Consider the following 19,217-nt stretch of genomic DNA (forward strand, 5'->3'; position numbering starts at 1 on the left):
TCAAATGGCTCTAAGCACTATGGGACTTAACGTCATCAGTCCCCTAGACTTAGAGATACTTAAACCTAACTAATCTAAGGACATCACACAAATCCATGCCCAAGGCAGGATTCGAAGCTGAGACCGTAGCAGCAGCGCGGTTCCGGACTGAAGCGCCTAGAACCACTCGGCTACTGCAGCCGGCGAAACGATCAGTGATCCGAGGCCAGCATCCAGTACAGGCGCCAGCACAGTAGCCAGGGCTGATGGATTGTCCGAGCGTCTCCCAAAACGAGCCCGGTCCAGGGCAGAAGCTGCCTTACTTCGCACGGATCTGAAGAACTACCGCATCGGCAGGTCACGTTCAGCATTTAGCACGACTTCACGGTATCCGACATCGTGGTCCAAGTGAGTGGAGAACGTGGGTTGTGATTTAGGAGGTGCTCAGTACTTTCCCAATGATACATGGATCAAAACAGATATTTCGTTGCCACCGCTATTTCCAAGCCGAGTTACCGTTGTGACGTGCCTACCTCTCCAGCGGAGCAGCAGAACGGCCGCGTAAGTCTGTCATCGACTTCTACTCCTAGCTGATGGAGCGTCCTCGGCAGGCAAGAGTCCGCTATTGGATTCAGCGAATTCTCTACCGGATTACGTAGCCACTAGGCTCCCAGGAAGGAGCATCAACGGTTTGTATTTTCAGTAATAAACGGAGTAACTTTGAATAGCGTTTTATTGCGTCCAACGAAGCCGCAAAGGCCTCGGTTGCATCCAGTTGAATTAATACGGGTACCAGACCGGCAAAGGGCAACCCCCCCCCTCCACTTTTTTTTTAGTCATCTAGTCCTCTGTTTGATGCGGCCCGCCACAATTCCTCTCCTGTGCCAACCTCTTCATCCCAGAGTAGGACTTGCGACCTACATCCTCAGTTTTTTGCTGAATGTATTCCAGTCTCTGCCTTCCTCTACAGTTTTTGCTTTCTACAATTTCCTCCAATAAAATGAAAGTCATGCCCTGATGTCTTAACAGATGTCCTATCATCCCGTCCCTTCTCCTTGTCAGTGGTTTCCACATATTTCCTTTCCTCTCCGATTTCGATCAGAATCTCGTCACTTCTCACCATATCTTTCCCCTAATTTTCAATATTCGTCTGTAGTACCATGTCTCAAATGCTTTGATTCTCTTCTGTTCCGGTTTTCGCACAGTCCACGTTTCACTACCATACAGTACTGTGCTCCAGATGTACACTCTCAAAAATTTCATCCTCAAATTAAGGCATATGTTTGATTCTAGTAGCTTCTCCTACCAGTGCTAGTCTGCTTTTGATATCCTCCTTGCTCCACCCGTTGAACGTAAATTTACTTTCAAAATATTTTCTTAAAGAATTTACTTTACTTACTAGCGATTCATCAAGAACATTAACACATTTAATCACACTAGGTGAGCGTGGAAGTAGTTGCCAGGAAATAACTGATGGAAAATGAAATTACTGATAACAAATGTGATTTTAATCCTAAAAGCTTTTTCAATAACAGATTTAAAAGTATGAGCAGAAAAGCGCTCTCGAAATATCGAGTTACAATTTTATTTAGAGGCAGAAAGAACAATATTAACAGTATGAGCCTTTGGGCTGAGAAGCTTGCCTGCTCCCTTTCAACACGGCCGTAGTCATGACTGCTCACAACCTCTGAAAGAGTGCACTGGTGCAAATCTGCAACCCACCAGATTACTTTAAACAAAAAATTTTTAACAATTCACACAAACACGTAAACAATGCACCCCGTAAGAGGGATGGAAATGGTACCACATTCAAATTATTTGCCGCCGACAGTGCAATTTTTTTAAGGACTCTTACTGTGGAATGGTGGCAACCTTATAACCTAAAATGACTATTAAAATAAAACCCATAAAATTCAGACGTACATAAAATGTACAACATGCTCTACATTACACATATACCACCTCGCAATATGATAGGCAAGATAAAAACATATTTCAAGAATTCGGCCTTTAAGCAATAAATTCGTTAACACCGAATGCGACAAACATGACAGAGGCAGCTATTAACGTATGGCAGATTGACAGGGGGAGTTAGGAAACAACCCGAACCGCAGACTGCTCTAAGCCTCCTCAATTCCATAAGGGAAAAACGGACCACCCAATTCACAATTAACAACCTTCCCACGGATGGGCAAACGGAGAAGAGTGGTGGGACGACCCCAAAACAAAGCGGCTGGTGACCTCACCCAAGAAAACAAGTAGAATTTAACAATTAAATGAAACACCATATCTCCAGTCACTTAACTTCTATTAACCGGGATTGCTGGCGAAGACCTGGCGCAGCACCCTCAACGCTCTCCCGAACCGTGCGCTGCCAGCCACAGGAAGGCCGCCGATCTCCCGTCTCACGGCGTCACAGCTCGCCCCGGCCAGCCCGATGTCGTGAGCCGGCCGCTGTGGCCGAGCGGTTCTAGGCGCTGCAGTCCGGTACCGCGCTGCTGCAACGGTCGCAGGTTCGAATCCTGCCTCGGGCATGGATGTGCGTGATGTCCTTAGGTTAGTTAGGTTTAAGTAGTTCTAGGTCTAGGGGACTGAAGACCTCAGATGTTAAGTCCCATAGTGCTTAGAGGCATTTGAACCGATGTCGTGGTTTCGCGCCTGTTGCTCTCGTGCGAATCGCAAATCCACGACCCGTTTCTATACGGCGCTGCCCACTGGACTCACGTGGGGACCTCACATGCGCCGACGCTCAAGGCGGACAAGTCATCTCGTCTCCCAGTGCACGACCGACCAACCAACCGATCCAACAGCCAATGACTGTTGCCCGAGCAACTCGAGCAGACTGGCGGCCTAACGTGCAGACTCAGATGCAGGAACTCAGCCCCGACCGGGCGACCACTAGCTGAGTTCTGTTACTGGCGGAAAGGCAAGACTCTCACATTCTGGCTTTAAAGTTTGATCCAATCGACAGACGTACTAGCACTCTGACGACAGACAGACACTAACTGCCGCACAAACGAGAGACAGACCAGCAACTGGTGACGCGAGACTGACCTAGCCACACTCCGACGGATCCCCTGCCGAGCTGATAGCGCCCCTTAAATGCACGTGAACAGGCAACCTTTCCGCTTTCCCACCAGAGGGAGACACCAAAGCTGCGATTATCGCAGCGGCTCCACCGCCAGAAACGGAGGGCGACTACTTCAGACAGCGCGCTGCGGCGCGCTCTTCAAAACAGTGATTTTTTTACCATGGCTCACCCGTCATTGATGATTTTGCTGCCTAGATAGAAGAATTCCTTAACTTCATCTAATTCATAACCATCAATCCTGATGTTAAATATCCCGCTGTTCTCATTTCTACTACTTCTCATTACCTTGGTCTTTCTTCGATTTGTTCTCAATCCATATTCTGTGCTCATTAGACTGTTTATTCCATTCAGCAGATAATGTAATTCTTCAGATTCACTCAGGATAGCAACGTCATAAGTGAATCGTAATACTGATATCTTTTCACCTTGAACTTTAATTCTACTCCTGAACATTTCTTTTATTTCCATCATTGCTTCTTCTATGTACAGACTGAACATTAGGGGCCAAAGACTACATCCCTGTCTGACACCCTTTTTAATCCGAGCGCCTCGCTCTTAGTCATCCACTCTTATTATTCTCTCTTGGCTCTTGTAGATATTCTATGTTACCTGTCACTCCCTCTAGCTTACCCCAATTTTTCTCAACCCTAGCACTATTATAAAATCGTTGCGCAGAGTAAAATTTCCTTGTCTAGATCATAGTCTACAAATTTTTGCCATCAGACCGTGTTACTAGTTATATTCGCAGGTCTAAATATAATATATGAGGATGGTTTAAAGGGTTCTGAGCACTATGGGACTTAACATCTGAGGTCATCGGTCCCCTATAACTTAGAACTACTTAAACCTAACTAACCTAAGGACATCACACACATCCATGTTCGAGGCAGGATTCGAATCTGCGACCGTAGCGGTCGTGCGGTTCCAGACTGAAGCGCCCAGAAGCGCGCGGCCACCGCGGCTGGCTAATATATGAGGATCATCCTATTTAATTGAGAGAATGTTATGACCTACTTTCATAGATAATCCGTTGTCAAAGCCTAGCATGAACGTTGTAAGTGTGGCATATCTGTTGAGAATCGGTTCGAACTTGTGCGGAAGTGTATGAATTCTTAATGGCGAAAACTATGAGAAACATAAAAACGATTTGTATTAAAAACTAATTTACTAGCACTGTTTTTGTAAATGTTTAAAAGGGGCTCTCCTATGAAAGTGAACTATTTGAAGGGTTCTGCGACCCTTGTTCGTGCAACAGGCAATCGCAGGCGCCTGGTGCGTGACGGCAGACCATCCCGCTGTGTGGTCGCTTAGGCCACGGCGCCACAATTCTTTCTGCCGTCACAACTCGTCGCCATCGTCCGTACTTTTCGCGCAAATCCCCTCTGCGTGCATATTGTCGCGGATTATCTGCCGCTCACGCACTCGGCAGGGGGCGATGCGTATCGCGCTTGCACGTACGCACACATACACTCTGGTTGCTGCAGTCGCTGTCCTCGGTGAACCTACAGTTAGTAGTACGAGAGCCATTCTAGAAATAAAAAATGCTTAGTTGCTGGTGAGTCTTCCGGGCTGTACGGCCGTGGTCGAAGAAACTTTCCGGTTCCTGTCGTCCAGAGCTGCGCTGAACACCTTCGGAGGTGCTCCTAACGACGCTGAGTCTTGCCCAAGGCTGTTGTCCAGTTTATTCAAGATAATAAAAGGAACACCATTTCACGACGTATTTTTCTGCGTCAACGCCGTAGAAATTTATTTCCTCAAGCTTCGCTGTGCCTTCTGCATTTTCAGTTGCATCTAAACTCTTTATTCGGCCAACGATGTCCTCATTTACTTCTCTAGACCCGGATAAAATACCAGTGTGGCTTTGCGAAGGGTACGCTAGGCATTGTCCCCTTACTTCGCTTGGATTTATCGTCAATCTCTCGCCCAGTGAAAGTCCCAAGCGACCGCAAAACAGCGCAGGTGACTCCTGCATCTCATAAGGGTGGAAGAACAGACCTGCAAAATGACAGACCAATATCCTTAACATCGGTTTGCTGCAGAATTCTTGAACATATTCTCAGTTCGAATATAACAAATTTCCTTGAGCTAGAGAGCTTCTGTTCTGTTCGCTCGTGCGAAATTCAGCTCGTCCTTTTCAAATATGATGTTCTGCGACCTATGGACAAAATGTATGAAGATAGTAACTGTGCTCGAAAGAACAGATACCACTGATGACCGTGCAGCTTCTCTGGAATAAATGATAATTAAATGAAACCCTCAGCTGCCAACAGGGGATCTTGATATACCTCGATGGGGACAGCTGAAAATGTGTGCCCCGACGGGGATACGAACTCGGGATCTCCTGCTTACATGGCAGCCACCGAGGACACAGATGGATAACGCGACTGCAGGCTTATCTCTTGCACGCTTCCCGTGAGACCAACATTCCCAACTGTCAACAATCTACATACGTAATTTTTTCTAACAGATATTTCCCCATCCTCTGAGGGTTTCAATTAGTTATCATTTATTCTAGCGAAGTTGCAAGGCCACCAATGATATCTCTTCTTTCGAGAACAGTTACTATCTTCATATATAGTTAAAGGCTACCCGGCCATTGACCTTCGAATGCGCACAGGTTGCCAGAACTTTGCGGCAATCGTCACCTTAGTTGGCGCGAGTAATGAGTGGATGGGCAAATATCTATACGAACATTATGTATGTAGATTGTGGACAGTTGATAATGTCAGTCTCACGGGAAGCGTGCGAGGGGTAAGTCGCTGCAGTCCCGCTATTCACCTGTGTCGTCAGTGGCTAGGTCGGGACACACATTTTCAGTTGTTCCCATCGAGGCATATCAACAACACCTGTAGGCAGCTGGGGGTTTCAATTAATTATCGTTTACTATGGATAAAAGGAAAAAGGCAGCATTTGACATGGTGCCCCATATTAACGAAGGTACGAGAGTACGAAATAGGTCCCCAGATATGTGAGTGACTCGAAGGCTTCTTAAGTAACAGAACCCAGTACGTTGTCCTCGACGGCGAGTTTTCATCAAAGACAAGGGTATCCTCAGGAGTACCCGAGGGAAGTGCGATAGAATCGCTGTTGTTTTCCATATACATCAGTGATCTAGCGGGTAGAGGGAGCAGCAATCTGTAGCTGCTTGCTGATGATGACGAGAAGGGTGTCGTTGAGTTACTGTGCGAGGATACAAGATCACATAGACAAAATTGTCTAAGTTGGTTTGATCAACGGCGGCTACCTTTAATGCAGATGAGTAGGAAAAATAAATTTGTAATCGCAGCATTAGTAGCGTCCTGCTTGACACAGTCACGTCACTTAAATATCTGGGGGTAACGTAGCGAAACCGTATGAAATGGACGAGCATTTGAGGACTGTAGTAGAGAAGGCGAATGGTCGACTTCTGTTTATTGGGAGAATTTTAGTAAAGTTTTGTTTACCCGTGAGGGAGACGGTGTGTAGGACACTGGTGCGATCCATTCTTGAGTACTGTTCGAGTGTTTGGGGTCTGCATCAGGTCGTATTGAAGATGCTTAGGGATCTCGAAAGGGAGTCCGTGGAGGAAAGGCGACGTTCTTTTCGAACAACAATATTGAGAAAATTAAGAGAACTGCCATTTGGAGCTGACTGCAGGAGGATTCTACTGCGGCCAACATACATTTCGCGTAAGCACGACGAAGACAAGATACGGAAATTAGAGCTCAAACGGAGACATACAGATAGCAATTTTTCCCTCGTTCTATTTCCGAGTGGAACAGGAAAGGAAATGACTGGTAGTTGTCCAGAGTATCTTCCGACACGCATCCTACGATGTCTTGCGGAGTACGTATGTAGATCTAGACGCAGATGTCGTTTCAGTGGTGCTCTTCATCCAAATAGTCCGAGCTAGAACGCCTGTTTAAAAGCACTGCTTAAATATTTCCGACTTAAATTGGCAAATCAAATCCTTCGTCAACGCAACAGAATACGGGTGAGCGTTATCGTGAAGAAGCTCAATGCCAGTTGTTATCAATCCAACAGCGTTGGTCTGAAAGACGCGGCGTAATCGATGAAGGGTATCACGCTAAGTAGCTGGTCTTATTGTGTCCCTCCTTTAGACATAAGGATAATGAGCAGGATGCACTTTCGATCCCAAAACTCTGTGACTACACGTTTATTATGGTTACCTGATATGACCTGTCGGTGAAGGAAGCGATCTATAAATTTGTGCTGTAGTCTTCTTTCGAAAATCTTTCATTTAACTGTCAAGATCGCTATGTTAATGCGTTAGAAGAGTACAAGTTTCGGCAATATAAATTGCTGCCTTCAGATTCACAAAACCAGGCACTTGTAGTTGCATCATATGTCTATGTGCTCACCTACATCTACATCTACGTGGCTTACACCGCAATAAAAATTTAAGCGAATGGCAGAAGGTTCATCGAACCACCTTTGAGCTATTTCTCTTCCGTTCTACTCTCGAACAGTGCGCAGGAAAAACATCATCTAAATCTTCCAGTGCGAGTCCTGATGTCTCTTACTTCATCATGATGATTATTTCTCGCTTTGTAGGTGGGTACCAAGAAAATATTTTCGCATTCAGAGGAGAAAGTTTGTGATTTAAATTTCATGAGAAGCTCCTGCCGCAACGAAAGACGCCTTTGTTTTACTGTTTTCCTCCCCGATTCGTGTATCACGTCTGTGGCGCCCTCTCCCCTATTTCTCTATAGTGCCCAACGAGCTGCCTTTCTTTGATCTTTTTCGTTGTCCTCCGTCAGTCTTATCTGACGCGGATCTCACACCGCACGGCAATACTCCAAAACAGGACGGACAAGCGTAGTGCAGGCAGTCTCTTAGGTAGACCCGTTACATTTTCTAAGTGATGCGGCAGTTAATGGCAGTCTTTGGTTGGCAACGCTGACCTCCAGCGTTGGTGATGTCATAAAGTGTTCATGTATTAAAAAAAACTGTTCTCACTCTATGGCCAATGGTTACAGGAGCGTACCTCCATGATCAATAAATACTAAGTAGTTTATTTGTTTATGATTTTTATTTAAATAATAATATTACATATACAATTAATTGAGAATAAACATATTAATTTCTATAATAATGTATTACATCTCCAGTAACTTGAACTTTGGCACATCTTCCTGCACCTTTCATCCAGAGACACACACTCTCCTGTTCACTTATTTTACGATGATTCCTTGTTCTCAGGGAAAACGGCTGGTTAGATGTGAAGTAGGAAATACCCAAGTCCCTGTTAAACACTTCTCCAACATGAAAAGTACGGAAGGCTATAAGATCTCTTGCATTAAATGATTCCAAACCAGTAACATTTTTAACTTGATTACCATCATAACGAACCACAGCAACAGTAATCCAACAATTACCAGCTTGATGAGCGTCTAATTGGGTAAGTGCAAAGTTAATAATACAACCACAAAACACTGATGGACCTTGCAAAATAACCTGCGCTCCTTTGTTGGATACTTTGACCTCCAAATCGTCTAAGGCCTTATACACAGTTAGACGCGACCGTCTATATGTTCTCCTATAACGAGGCATCTCAATTAATTGTCCGATGCTGCTGCACGCGCTGCTGCACGCCGACTGAAGCCGGCTTTGACTGGTGTTCACTTATATACCCACGATCACTCGACTGACGCGAATCCCGTACGCGCGTGGTAGGATCTCTAGACCACGCGCGTACGCGATTGCGCTTTGGCACAGCGCCAGTGCTTACGCAACGCTGACCTCCAGCGTTGGTGATGTCATAAAGTGTTCATGTATTAAAAAAATGTTTGTTATTTCTACAGAAATAGTATATGCGCAAAGCGCGAGACAACTTATCTACACTGCAATTGAATATACATTTGTAGTCATTTTTACTGACATACTTTAGAGCGTTCTTTTCTGACCGTGCTGGTTGGCAATCAACAGAATACGGAAAATTAGAATTTGCAACAACTTTCCACAAATATGAGGACAAATCAGCAACATGAACACCTTCATTTAATTTCAAATAAGCATGCATATGAGAATAATCACCTGTCATGCCTGACGATTTGGAGGTCAAAGTATCCAACAAAGGAGCGCAGGTTATTTTGCAAGGTCCATCGGTGTTTTGTGGTTGTATTATTAACTTTGCACTTACCCAATTAGACGCTCATCAAGCTGGAAATGGTTGGATTACTGTTGCTGTGGTTCGTTATGATGGTAATCAAGTTAAAAATGTTACTGGTTTGGAATCATTTAATGCAAGAGATCTTACAGCCTTCCGTACTTTTCATGTTGGAGAAGTGTTTAACAGGGACTTGGGTATTTCCTACTTCACATCTAACCAGCCGTTTTCCCTGAGAACAAGGAATCATCGTAAAATAAGTGAACAGGAGAGTGTGTGTCTCTGGATGAAAGGTGCAGGAAGATGTGCCAAAGTTCAAGTTACTGGAGATGTAATACATTATTATAGAAATTAATATGTTTATTCTCAATTAATTGTATATGTAATATTATTATTTTAAAAAAAATCATAAACAAATAAACTACTTAGTATTTATTGATCATGGAGGTACGCTCCTGTAACCATTGGCCATAGAGTGAGAACAGTTTTTTTTAATACATGAACACTTTATGACATCACCAACGCTGGAGGTCAGCGTCGCGTAAGCACTGGCGCTGTGCCAAAGCGCAATCGCGTACGCGCGTGGTCTAGAGATCCTACCACGCGCGTACGGGATTCGCGTCAGTCGAGTGATCGTGGGTATATAAGTGAACACCAGTCAAAGCCGGCTTCAGTCGGCGTGCAGCAGCGCGTGCAGCAGCATCGGACAATTAATTGAGATGCCTCGTTATAGGAGAACATATAGACGGTCGCGTCTAACTGTGTATAAGGCCTTAGACGATTTGGAGGTCAAAGTATCCAACAAAGGAGCGCAGGTTATTTTGCAAGGTCCATCAGTGTTTTGTGGTTGTATTATTAACTTTGCACTTACCCAATTAGACGCTCATCAAGCTGGTAATGGTTGGATTACTGTTGCTGTGGTTCGTTATGATGGTAATCAAGTTAAAAATGTTACTGGTTTGGAATCATTTAATGCAAGAGATCTTATAGCCTTCCGTACTTTTCATGTTGGAGAAGTGTTTAACAGGGACTTGGGTATTTCCTACTTCACATCTAACCAGCCGTTTTCCCTGAGAACAAGGAATCATCGTAAAATAAGTGAACAGGAGAGTGTGTGTCTCTGGATGAAAGGTGCAGGAAGATGTGCCAAAGTTCAAGTTACTGGAGATGTAATACATTATTATAGAAATTAATATGTTTATTCTCAATTAATTGTATATGTAATATTATTATTTAAATAAAAATCATAAACAAATAAACTACTTAGTATTTATTGATCATGGAGGTACGCTCCTGTAACCATTGGCCATAGAGTGAGAACAGTTTTTTTTAATACATGAACACTTTATGACATCACCAACGCTGGAGGTCAGCGTTGCGTAAGCACTGGCGCTGTGCCAAAGTGGGTAGCATTACCAATGTGAAATCTAACGATTTACACCACTCTGTCATAATGAAAGCGCATACAGCGCACTACGAAACTGAGGCGTTACAATAACATGCATGTTGTGCGTTGCTATTGTGTCAGAGTGGTGTAAATCATTGTGTAATGGAACTACCACTGACCAGTTTTATGGAACTGAAGATGGCAATTTTTGTTGCTGAAACTAGTAATTCGTTAATGTAGTACAATAGTGATCTTGACCAGTTTTATGGAACTGAAGATAGCAATTTTTATTGCCGAAACTAGTAATTGGTTAATGTAGTACAATAGCGATCTTGGCAAATAAATAAAAGGTTTTCGGAAGAAGTGTCTGCTGAATAGCAGAATAGTACTTAAGTCTATGAATGAAGCTTTGTTAAAACCGATTGGAACGACACTAAGTGAAACGAGTCCACCGGGTACGTGACGGTGGCACTCAGAGGACTGAAGTATAAAAGGACATGAACCCATTGCCTCATAGTGTGCGAGACAGGACGCTAGGAATTAGCGGACTCTGCATTTAGACAACAGTGCCGAGCAGGCACATCTCTTCTCTGTAATGAGGCTATTCACCTAAGGATGACACAACAACGCCATTCAGGCTGCAAGTTTTGCATAAAGTAATACTCTGTAGCCCTGAAGTTAAAAATTAGGCCAGCGAATGCCGCTGATAGGCTCTGAAAACGGGAGCACACTCGGTCACCCTTACGGGGGAATTACGTCATTGACTCGTATAAAAGCCTCGCCATCTTTCCACTCAATATCAAGAGTTAGGCCACTCCACCTGCATCACCTATAGCGATGGAAAGTCGACATCTACATCTACGTGATTAGTTTGCTATTCACAATAAAGTGCCCGGCAGAGGTCAGCTATACTAGTTGCAGGGTGCCCTTGTGAATACAACAAGTGTCTACGGGTACACGAGTACACAGCCGTTAGCTGTGTAGATGCGGTTCTGCGAGATGCACACCTGCCCGTCACGAGAGATGGATGAAGAATCCGATCCGCCCATCTTCGAGATGTTCACGTTGGGTGCAGGGCGCCTGTTCCGCTATCCCTGGACAGTACAAGTAACGCCTTACCAGCTGTATGCTGGAACCACCTCTCGGGCTGTCCTTCGTGTCGCTGTTGGGTCTTCCACCAACACGCCACCTTGGCTGCCGGTATACCGGTCTCAGGGGCAGAGCCTAAGATCAGTTTCACTCAGTGAGACGGTTGAGGCTCCGACTGACGTCCACAGTTACGACCACCTACGGCGGGGCCGCAGCAGTGATCCTCGGCAACGCTAAAGCCTGCGCCCGAAAACTGATGTGCTACTCTGCACCTTCGCGCAATACGGGTTCGGCACAGCCGCTGCCAGACGGCGCCGGCAGGAGGGAAGAGTGACTGTAAAACTCTTTCCAATAAATGGAAGTTAACTGAATGATGCCTCATTAGTGCCCCGTCGCTCCACAGAACCCAACCACCACACCTCCGCTCGTCTGGCCTAAATCCACGTAGAGGGCGGATCTGGCGGGCTCCTACAGAAGACGTACATACCATCATTAGAGTTCAGAACTTGTTTGGCATTGTTCGCTTTTGTTCAAGATTGTGAATGATGCCATTACATTTCCTGTTGCTTTGTGGTTTAAATGGCTCTGAGCACTATGGGACTAAACATCTGAGGTCATCAGTCCCCTAGAACTTAGAACTACTTAAACCTAACCAACCTAAGGACATCACACACATCCATGCCCGAGGCAGGATTCGAACCTGCGACCGTAGCAGTCCCGCGGTTCCGGACTGCAGCGCCTACAATCGCGTAGCCACCGCGGTCGCCCCTGGTGCTTTGTGTCTTGACTTCTATGCGAAATCAAGATCTCGTCACCAGAAACACTATGGTTCGAAAACTTCTCGCCATCCTCATACAGAGTGAGGAAGAATTAATGTAGCTTCCATTCCCTGTTTTTCTTTTTTTTCTTTGTGTTTGCCTGTCAAAAGTTGAGGGCTCACTTGGCGCACACTTTTCTATAGCTTGGTTAACCACATACAACTTGATAAACAACTCGTGAAATTTCAAAAAAGCGCAAGCTGAGTCCATCAGTATTGAAACGTCTATCCTGTCCTCAATCTTCGATTTAAGTTCTTCAGTCACAACTGAAGTCGGCCTCATCATTCTTCTCATGATTATTGTCTGCCATTAAACATGATGCACCGTTTTTGAAATGAAGCTTCATTCATCATATTTTCATAAACTTAGGTTATCCATAAATTTCGATAGCGCGCACTGATGACACTTTAATTTTGGTCCAAATGAGGCTATGAACAAAAACAAACGTTTGAAGAAGATTGCGATATTTACCAATTGTAACCATGATGTCACTATTCTTTAAAAGCTTTGCAGACTATATATCCTTTCCTTTGGATAAGCAGCTACTAAAAAAGTTTAAGACCTAATAGTAAAGCGTCAATAAGAAAAGTAAAGACACAACATGGTCAACGAAAATGAGTGGGACAGAAAGATTTTTGGTCTGCTGGGAACGGGTGTTTTCGCCATTTTCTTCAGACAAAAGCGTTAATGTAGCTGAGAGATTAGGGACAGTGTTCGTTGATGAAGCAGTAGAGAAGAGAGAGGGTATGGAAATTTCTATACTTATCTGCACGCAGCCAGGATAGCTGCGTATATGATGGTGAAATATGACTGAAGAGTTGGGCATCACAGAAATAACTAACAAACACATTCACAGATGCCTCTAACCATACTGAGAAAGACCTTGCAGTATAAGTTGCTGTAATCAATAACTGGAAGCATAAGTTTTTGTACAGTTTATTTTTCATATCAAAGGGCAAAGTATTTTATATTCTTATAGGTCATGGAGTTGCGCCTTCAGTCAAATTTAGATTTTTATCAGTTACTACTACTTTACCTTTTGCTGAAGGAGAGAAGTGGATATTTGTCCCATTTGAGATTAAAGATGACAGCGATTCTCAATATTTTGGACTAATGAGCCTAGAATTGCCAACCAGTACAGCTTCTGTTTTATATGGGTTGAGCTTTAACCCTATACACTGCGTCCATTCTAAGAATGCCTGCAAATCGGTTCTGGGATTCCTGACAGCTGTCTTCTATTTTATTAGTTTTTGCACTTACATGCAGCTGGAGGTCATCGACGTACATGTGGTATTTGTAGTAGGACAAAACTTATAACACATTATTAACATGCAATGAAAAGATTATGGGACCTAATACCGAACACTTGGGCAAGCCTGATGCCACCTCCTTCCACCCTGACCTACCATGGTACCGAACATAACGCAATGCTAGAGGGGCGTTAGGTATGAGCGAAACCATTACCCAGTACTTGACGAGCAATTTAGGCTGCTACGTTTAGCAAGTAAAATGTCGACGTTGATTGTCTTCTGATTTAGCTATTCCACGATTTTCCTAAAACATGACTGGCGAATTGTTTTTACAGCAGCCCACAGTTGATGCGTTTCCTATGCCTTGGCATTACAACATCTACTAAAGGGCTAAATAAACTGATACTCATGTCTAATATCAAGTAGGGCCCCCGCGAGCCTGCAGAACTTCCGCATGGACTAAGTCTGAAATAGTGCCGGAGGGGATTGTCACCATAAATGCTGCAGAACTGTCCATAAATCAGGAAGAGAACGAGGGCATAGAGGTCTTTTCAGAAAAGGACGTTGCAATTCATCCCGGATATGCTCAGAAATGTTGATGTCTAGGGAGTTTGGTGGCCAGTGGAAGTGTTTAAACTCAGAAGACTGTTCCTGGAGCCACTCTGTAGCAGTTCTGGACGTGTGGAGTGTTGCATTATTCTGCTGGAATTGTCCAAGTCCGTCGGCATGCACAATGGACATGAATGCAGATGAGACAGGATGCTTACTCACGTGTCACCTGTCAGAATCGTATCTAGACATATCAGGGGTCCTAATCATTCCAACTGCACACACCCCACACCATTACAGAGCCCGCACCAGCTTCAATGCTCCCCCGCTGACATGTAGGGTCCAACGATTCATAAGGTTGGTTCCATACCAGTACATGTCGATCCGCTCCATACAATTTGAAAAGAGACTCGTCTGACGAGGCAACTTGTTTCCCGTCAGTGTTGACGGGCCCTGGCGAGTTGTAAAGCGTTGTATCTTGCAGTCTTCAAGGGTACACGAGTGGATCTTCGGCTCCGAATGCCCATATCGATTATGTTTCGTTGAATGAACGCATGCTGACACATGTTGTGGGGCAAGCATTGAAATCTACAACAATTTGCGGAAGGGTTGCGCTTCTGTCACGTTCAGCGATTCTCTTCATAAAAAAAGTGGTTCGAATGGCTCTGAGCACTATGGGACTTAACATCTGAGGTCATCAGTCCCCTAGGACTTAGAACTACTTAAACCTAACTAACCTAAGGACAGCACACACATCCATCCCCGAGGCAGGATTCGAACCTGCGACCGTAGCAGTCGAGCGGTTCCGAACTGAAGCGCGTAGAACCGCTCGGCCACCGCGGCCGGCGATTCTCTTCAGTCATCGTTGGTTCTGTTCTTACAGGATCTTTTTCCGGCCGTAGCGATGTGGCAGATTTGAGGTTTTACTCGATTCCTAATGTTCACCGTACACTCAAGAAATGGTTCTATGCGAAAATCCCCACTTCATCGCCACCTCGGAGACGCTGTCTCCCATCGCTCGTGTGCCGACTATAGCACGACGTTCAAATTCATTTACTTCTTCACAACCGGCCATTGTAACAGCAGTAACCGATCTTCCAACTGTGTTGTCTTGCATAGGCCTTGCTGAACGCAGCGCCGTATTCTGCCTGTTTACCTATCTCTGTATTTGAATATATATGCCTAAACCACTTTCTTTGGCCCTTCAGTGTAGATCCCGTCTCTAATGACACTGATATCGACTTTAGACCTTCCACATTGTTTCAAGACTGGCCTGCGTACTGCCCAACATTGTTTCCATTTATTTTTTTCCGATTCTCCTTTCTTAAATGAAGGTGCTGCGGAGCCATGAAGGTGAAACATAGAAGAAAGTTCCCGTTACGTCACAGGGCTTATACTTCCATTATTCACTGCGGTGATACTTCTCCGTGATGTCACTCTGAGTGTCCGGCGCAGTTATGACCGTTGGAGATATCTATCGACATTTATTATCGTTCCCTAAATAGCATCTTGTGGAGACGTAGTTGTTTCATCAAAAGTGGCAGCTCCCGTCGCTTACGGATGTACTAATCGATCCGATCGAGACAAATGTGTAAAGGAAGCGGAGCTGTTGAGGCAATATTTTCTTTCGTATACATGAATTATGGTTTGCGCTGTTTACTTTTATTCTTTCCTGCGTTTTTCATTGCCTTCCAACGCGCAGATGTTCCATTATTCAAGCCACACTGTATCAACAGCCTCGTCCCCGCACAACACACGGCTATGTGACCGCTCCGGTTGTCGGTGCTGCGTGTCATGGCCTCAACTCCTACCTTTGTTAGTTATCCAATGTCATCATTTTCTATCTCTTTAAAAAGGGTTCTCGTTGAAACAGCCAGTGACAGCGGTCATGTGTGTGTGAGTTTTGTGTGTATGATTGTATGAATGTCGGTGGTTGTGTGTATGTGTGAGTGTGTGTGTGTGTGTGTGTGTGTGTGTGTGTGCGCGCGCGCTCCCACATTTCTTCCCTTCTGATGAAGGCTTCGGCCAAAAACTTACGTGAACATTCTTTTTATCGTGCCTGGCTGCTGCTCGGCGTGTGAGTAGCGGTCTACCCGTATAGTAAACTATAGTTTGTTGCAAATAATTCACTGCACTTCGTCAGGAACAGTGATGTACATAACTACAAACCAGGAGAAAAGGATATTCATTACGCCTCATTACGGTTGTCTATAGCACAAACAGGGGTTCATAATCCTGCAAAGATTTACCCGGTGACATAAAATGCCTGACAAACAGCAAAGTAAAATTTGAAACTAAAATCAAAACGTGACTCTCTGACAGTTCCTCCTATCCCCGAGAAATCTATTTATTATTGTAATGTGTAAATGGTGTTGACTAGGAGTTTCTAACATCTGTCTTTCATTAAAAAAGAAAAGAACTAATAAATCATCAGCATGGAAGCAAAATTACAAACAAATTGACGTTAATATAAAATGATCGTTTCACATCATTAAGATTTATCTAGCAAATAGTACTTGGAATATGAAACTAACTAACTACTAGTATATCATAAAGGATGGTATAATCTTCTACACTTCGGAAACCTCAAAACGAAATTCAAAGGTAAAATCAAGTAGATAGTCAAGGTACATGCACATTCCAGTTGTGATATGATTTGTTATTCCTGAAAATCTGATAGAAATAATCCGGGAAAAGATGACCTACAATCATTACTAAAAAAAGGACTTACGTATATGAAACTTCCTGGCAGATTAAAACTGTGTGTCGGACCGAGACTCGAACTTGGGATCTTTGCCTTTCGCGGGCAAGTGCTCTACCAACTTTTTTTTGATCGTTGTGTTTAGTCGTTGCGGACGTCGCAACACATCCTGTTCAAGTTCGGTGGTTGATCCTTCCACTCAGTTTTTTATTACAGAGGCCATCCGGCTCTCTAACCGAACACGCTGAGCTACCGTGCCGGCACCAACTGAGCTACCCAAACACGACTCGCGTCCGGTACTCACTTCTTTACTTATGCCAGTACCTCGTCTCCTACGTTCCAGACTTCCGAGTTCGAGTCTTGGTCTGGCAAACAGTTTTAATCTGCCAGTAAGTTTCATATCAGCGCACACTCCGCTGCAGAGTGAAAATCTCATTCTGGGACTTACGTATATGCTAAAACAAAATATCCATTTTACAAGGACGGAGCGTTTGAGACCATCCCTTAATCTCATTCATAGTAATGCACAATGCTGGAACATGTTTGCAAAATTATAGGCTTTTTTACTTTGTAAATTGCTATTAACTGTCACATACTGAATGAAGAATCATATGTAAGTTTTCAGAGTGAGAGTATGTGTAAAGTACAACGAAACTAATGCACTGACAAGCTAATAAAACAAGAACTCTATTCCGCACAAGATACGATAGCATGTATTGCGTCTTCCCTCATAGCACATGGTTATGGGCTAGCAAAGTAACAAGTAGGTACGTCATTTGCAAACTTGATTATTAAAAATAGTGTGCATACGAGTCTGTTCTGGGTTATTCGTAACAAATGAACAAAAAACCAGTCACATTAACGACACCAAACGTGTCTTACTACTATAGCAAAAACGAATTTAAAGAACAGAAAAGCGTTCGAAATTCCCTTCCTGACCTTATGTTATGCATGTGAGGATTGAAATTTTTAGTAGATTATTTAAAACAGATGTGGCGTGAACACGACAGAAATAATGAAGAAAAAGCAATCGTAAACAGTAGTGTGCTAATGTTTTGGGATATTTAAGATGGCGACAGGCCCCAACCACTCTGGCTTCAAAATAGTGCACAGCATAAGTCTATAGTGCCATCTCCCTTCGTTTTTTACCTCCACTTACAGAACGGAATTACGTCAACAGTTGCTCCAACACTGGTTTGTCCCGCCTTATCGTGGCAAAATGGCAAAATGCAATGAAATTTTGTTACCTTCAATCGTTTAAAAATTACTAATACCTGCTTTAGGAAGAAAGACATACACAACTTTACCTGATCACCAAAAGAACATTCATGTATTATAAACTATATAACAATAAGCAAGTGATTTCCTGGACGGATTGTAGACACAAGAGTTTATTGAAGAATGAATATTGGAACAGGCGACTTCTTATGGATATCAATATAAGACATCTATGCAAATCGGAGAAGATCAAAGATACTAGTTAGGGGTAAAAAGAAAGAACAATTATTTGCGGTGTACCTTTTAGAAGATAACAGCATGACAGATCCTTCTCCAACTAGGATGACAAAAAGTTAACAGATTGAGAAACGGCAGGAGACTTCAAAGAAAAAAGGGAAAATCTAAAAATAACTGTATCAAACGTAGCTAATAAGGGTCTGGGGAAAAAAAGGGAAAAACAGGAGACTTAGAGGAGTAAGGTTTTCGACGCAAGAAATGGAAACTACTGAAAAAGGAAAAAGTTTTTAAAATACACGTAAATAATCCCACAAATGAAAACTGTAAAGTGTATAAAGAAAAGAAATAAAGCAAGACACGTAACTGGGAAAGCACATGCTAAATCAAAGGAAAGCTTTGCTAGCAATATAGAGCACTACTTACATGGTAGACGAATAATGTCTTATAAAGCGATGGAAACACTCGACAGACAAGAAAAGAATCATATACATGTGAATAATATAAGAGAGAAAGAACAGAACCTCGTTATAAAAAGCTGTGGTATGATGATACTCTTGACACAGACATTATCTTAACTAAAGGGGACAAAAGGCCAGCACGAAATCGATATGAGAGAACTGACGGAAGCGCCAAAAGCTAGAAAGAATAGAAAAAACGACTGGTTTAAATGATACTAATATGGAACTGTGGAAGTACGAAGGGTTATTCCTACATATAAACCTTCTGTACATCTTTCATTCATGTTGCGGAAGTAAGAAAGTACCAAAGGTTGGCTGAAAGACAAAGTAA

The sequence above is a fragment of the Schistocerca piceifrons genome, chromosome 6 (genome assembly GCF_021461385.2).
Source record: "Schistocerca piceifrons isolate TAMUIC-IGC-003096 chromosome 6, iqSchPice1.1, whole genome shotgun sequence".
Lineage (NCBI taxonomy): Eukaryota > Metazoa > Arthropoda > Insecta > Orthoptera > Acrididae > Schistocerca > Schistocerca piceifrons.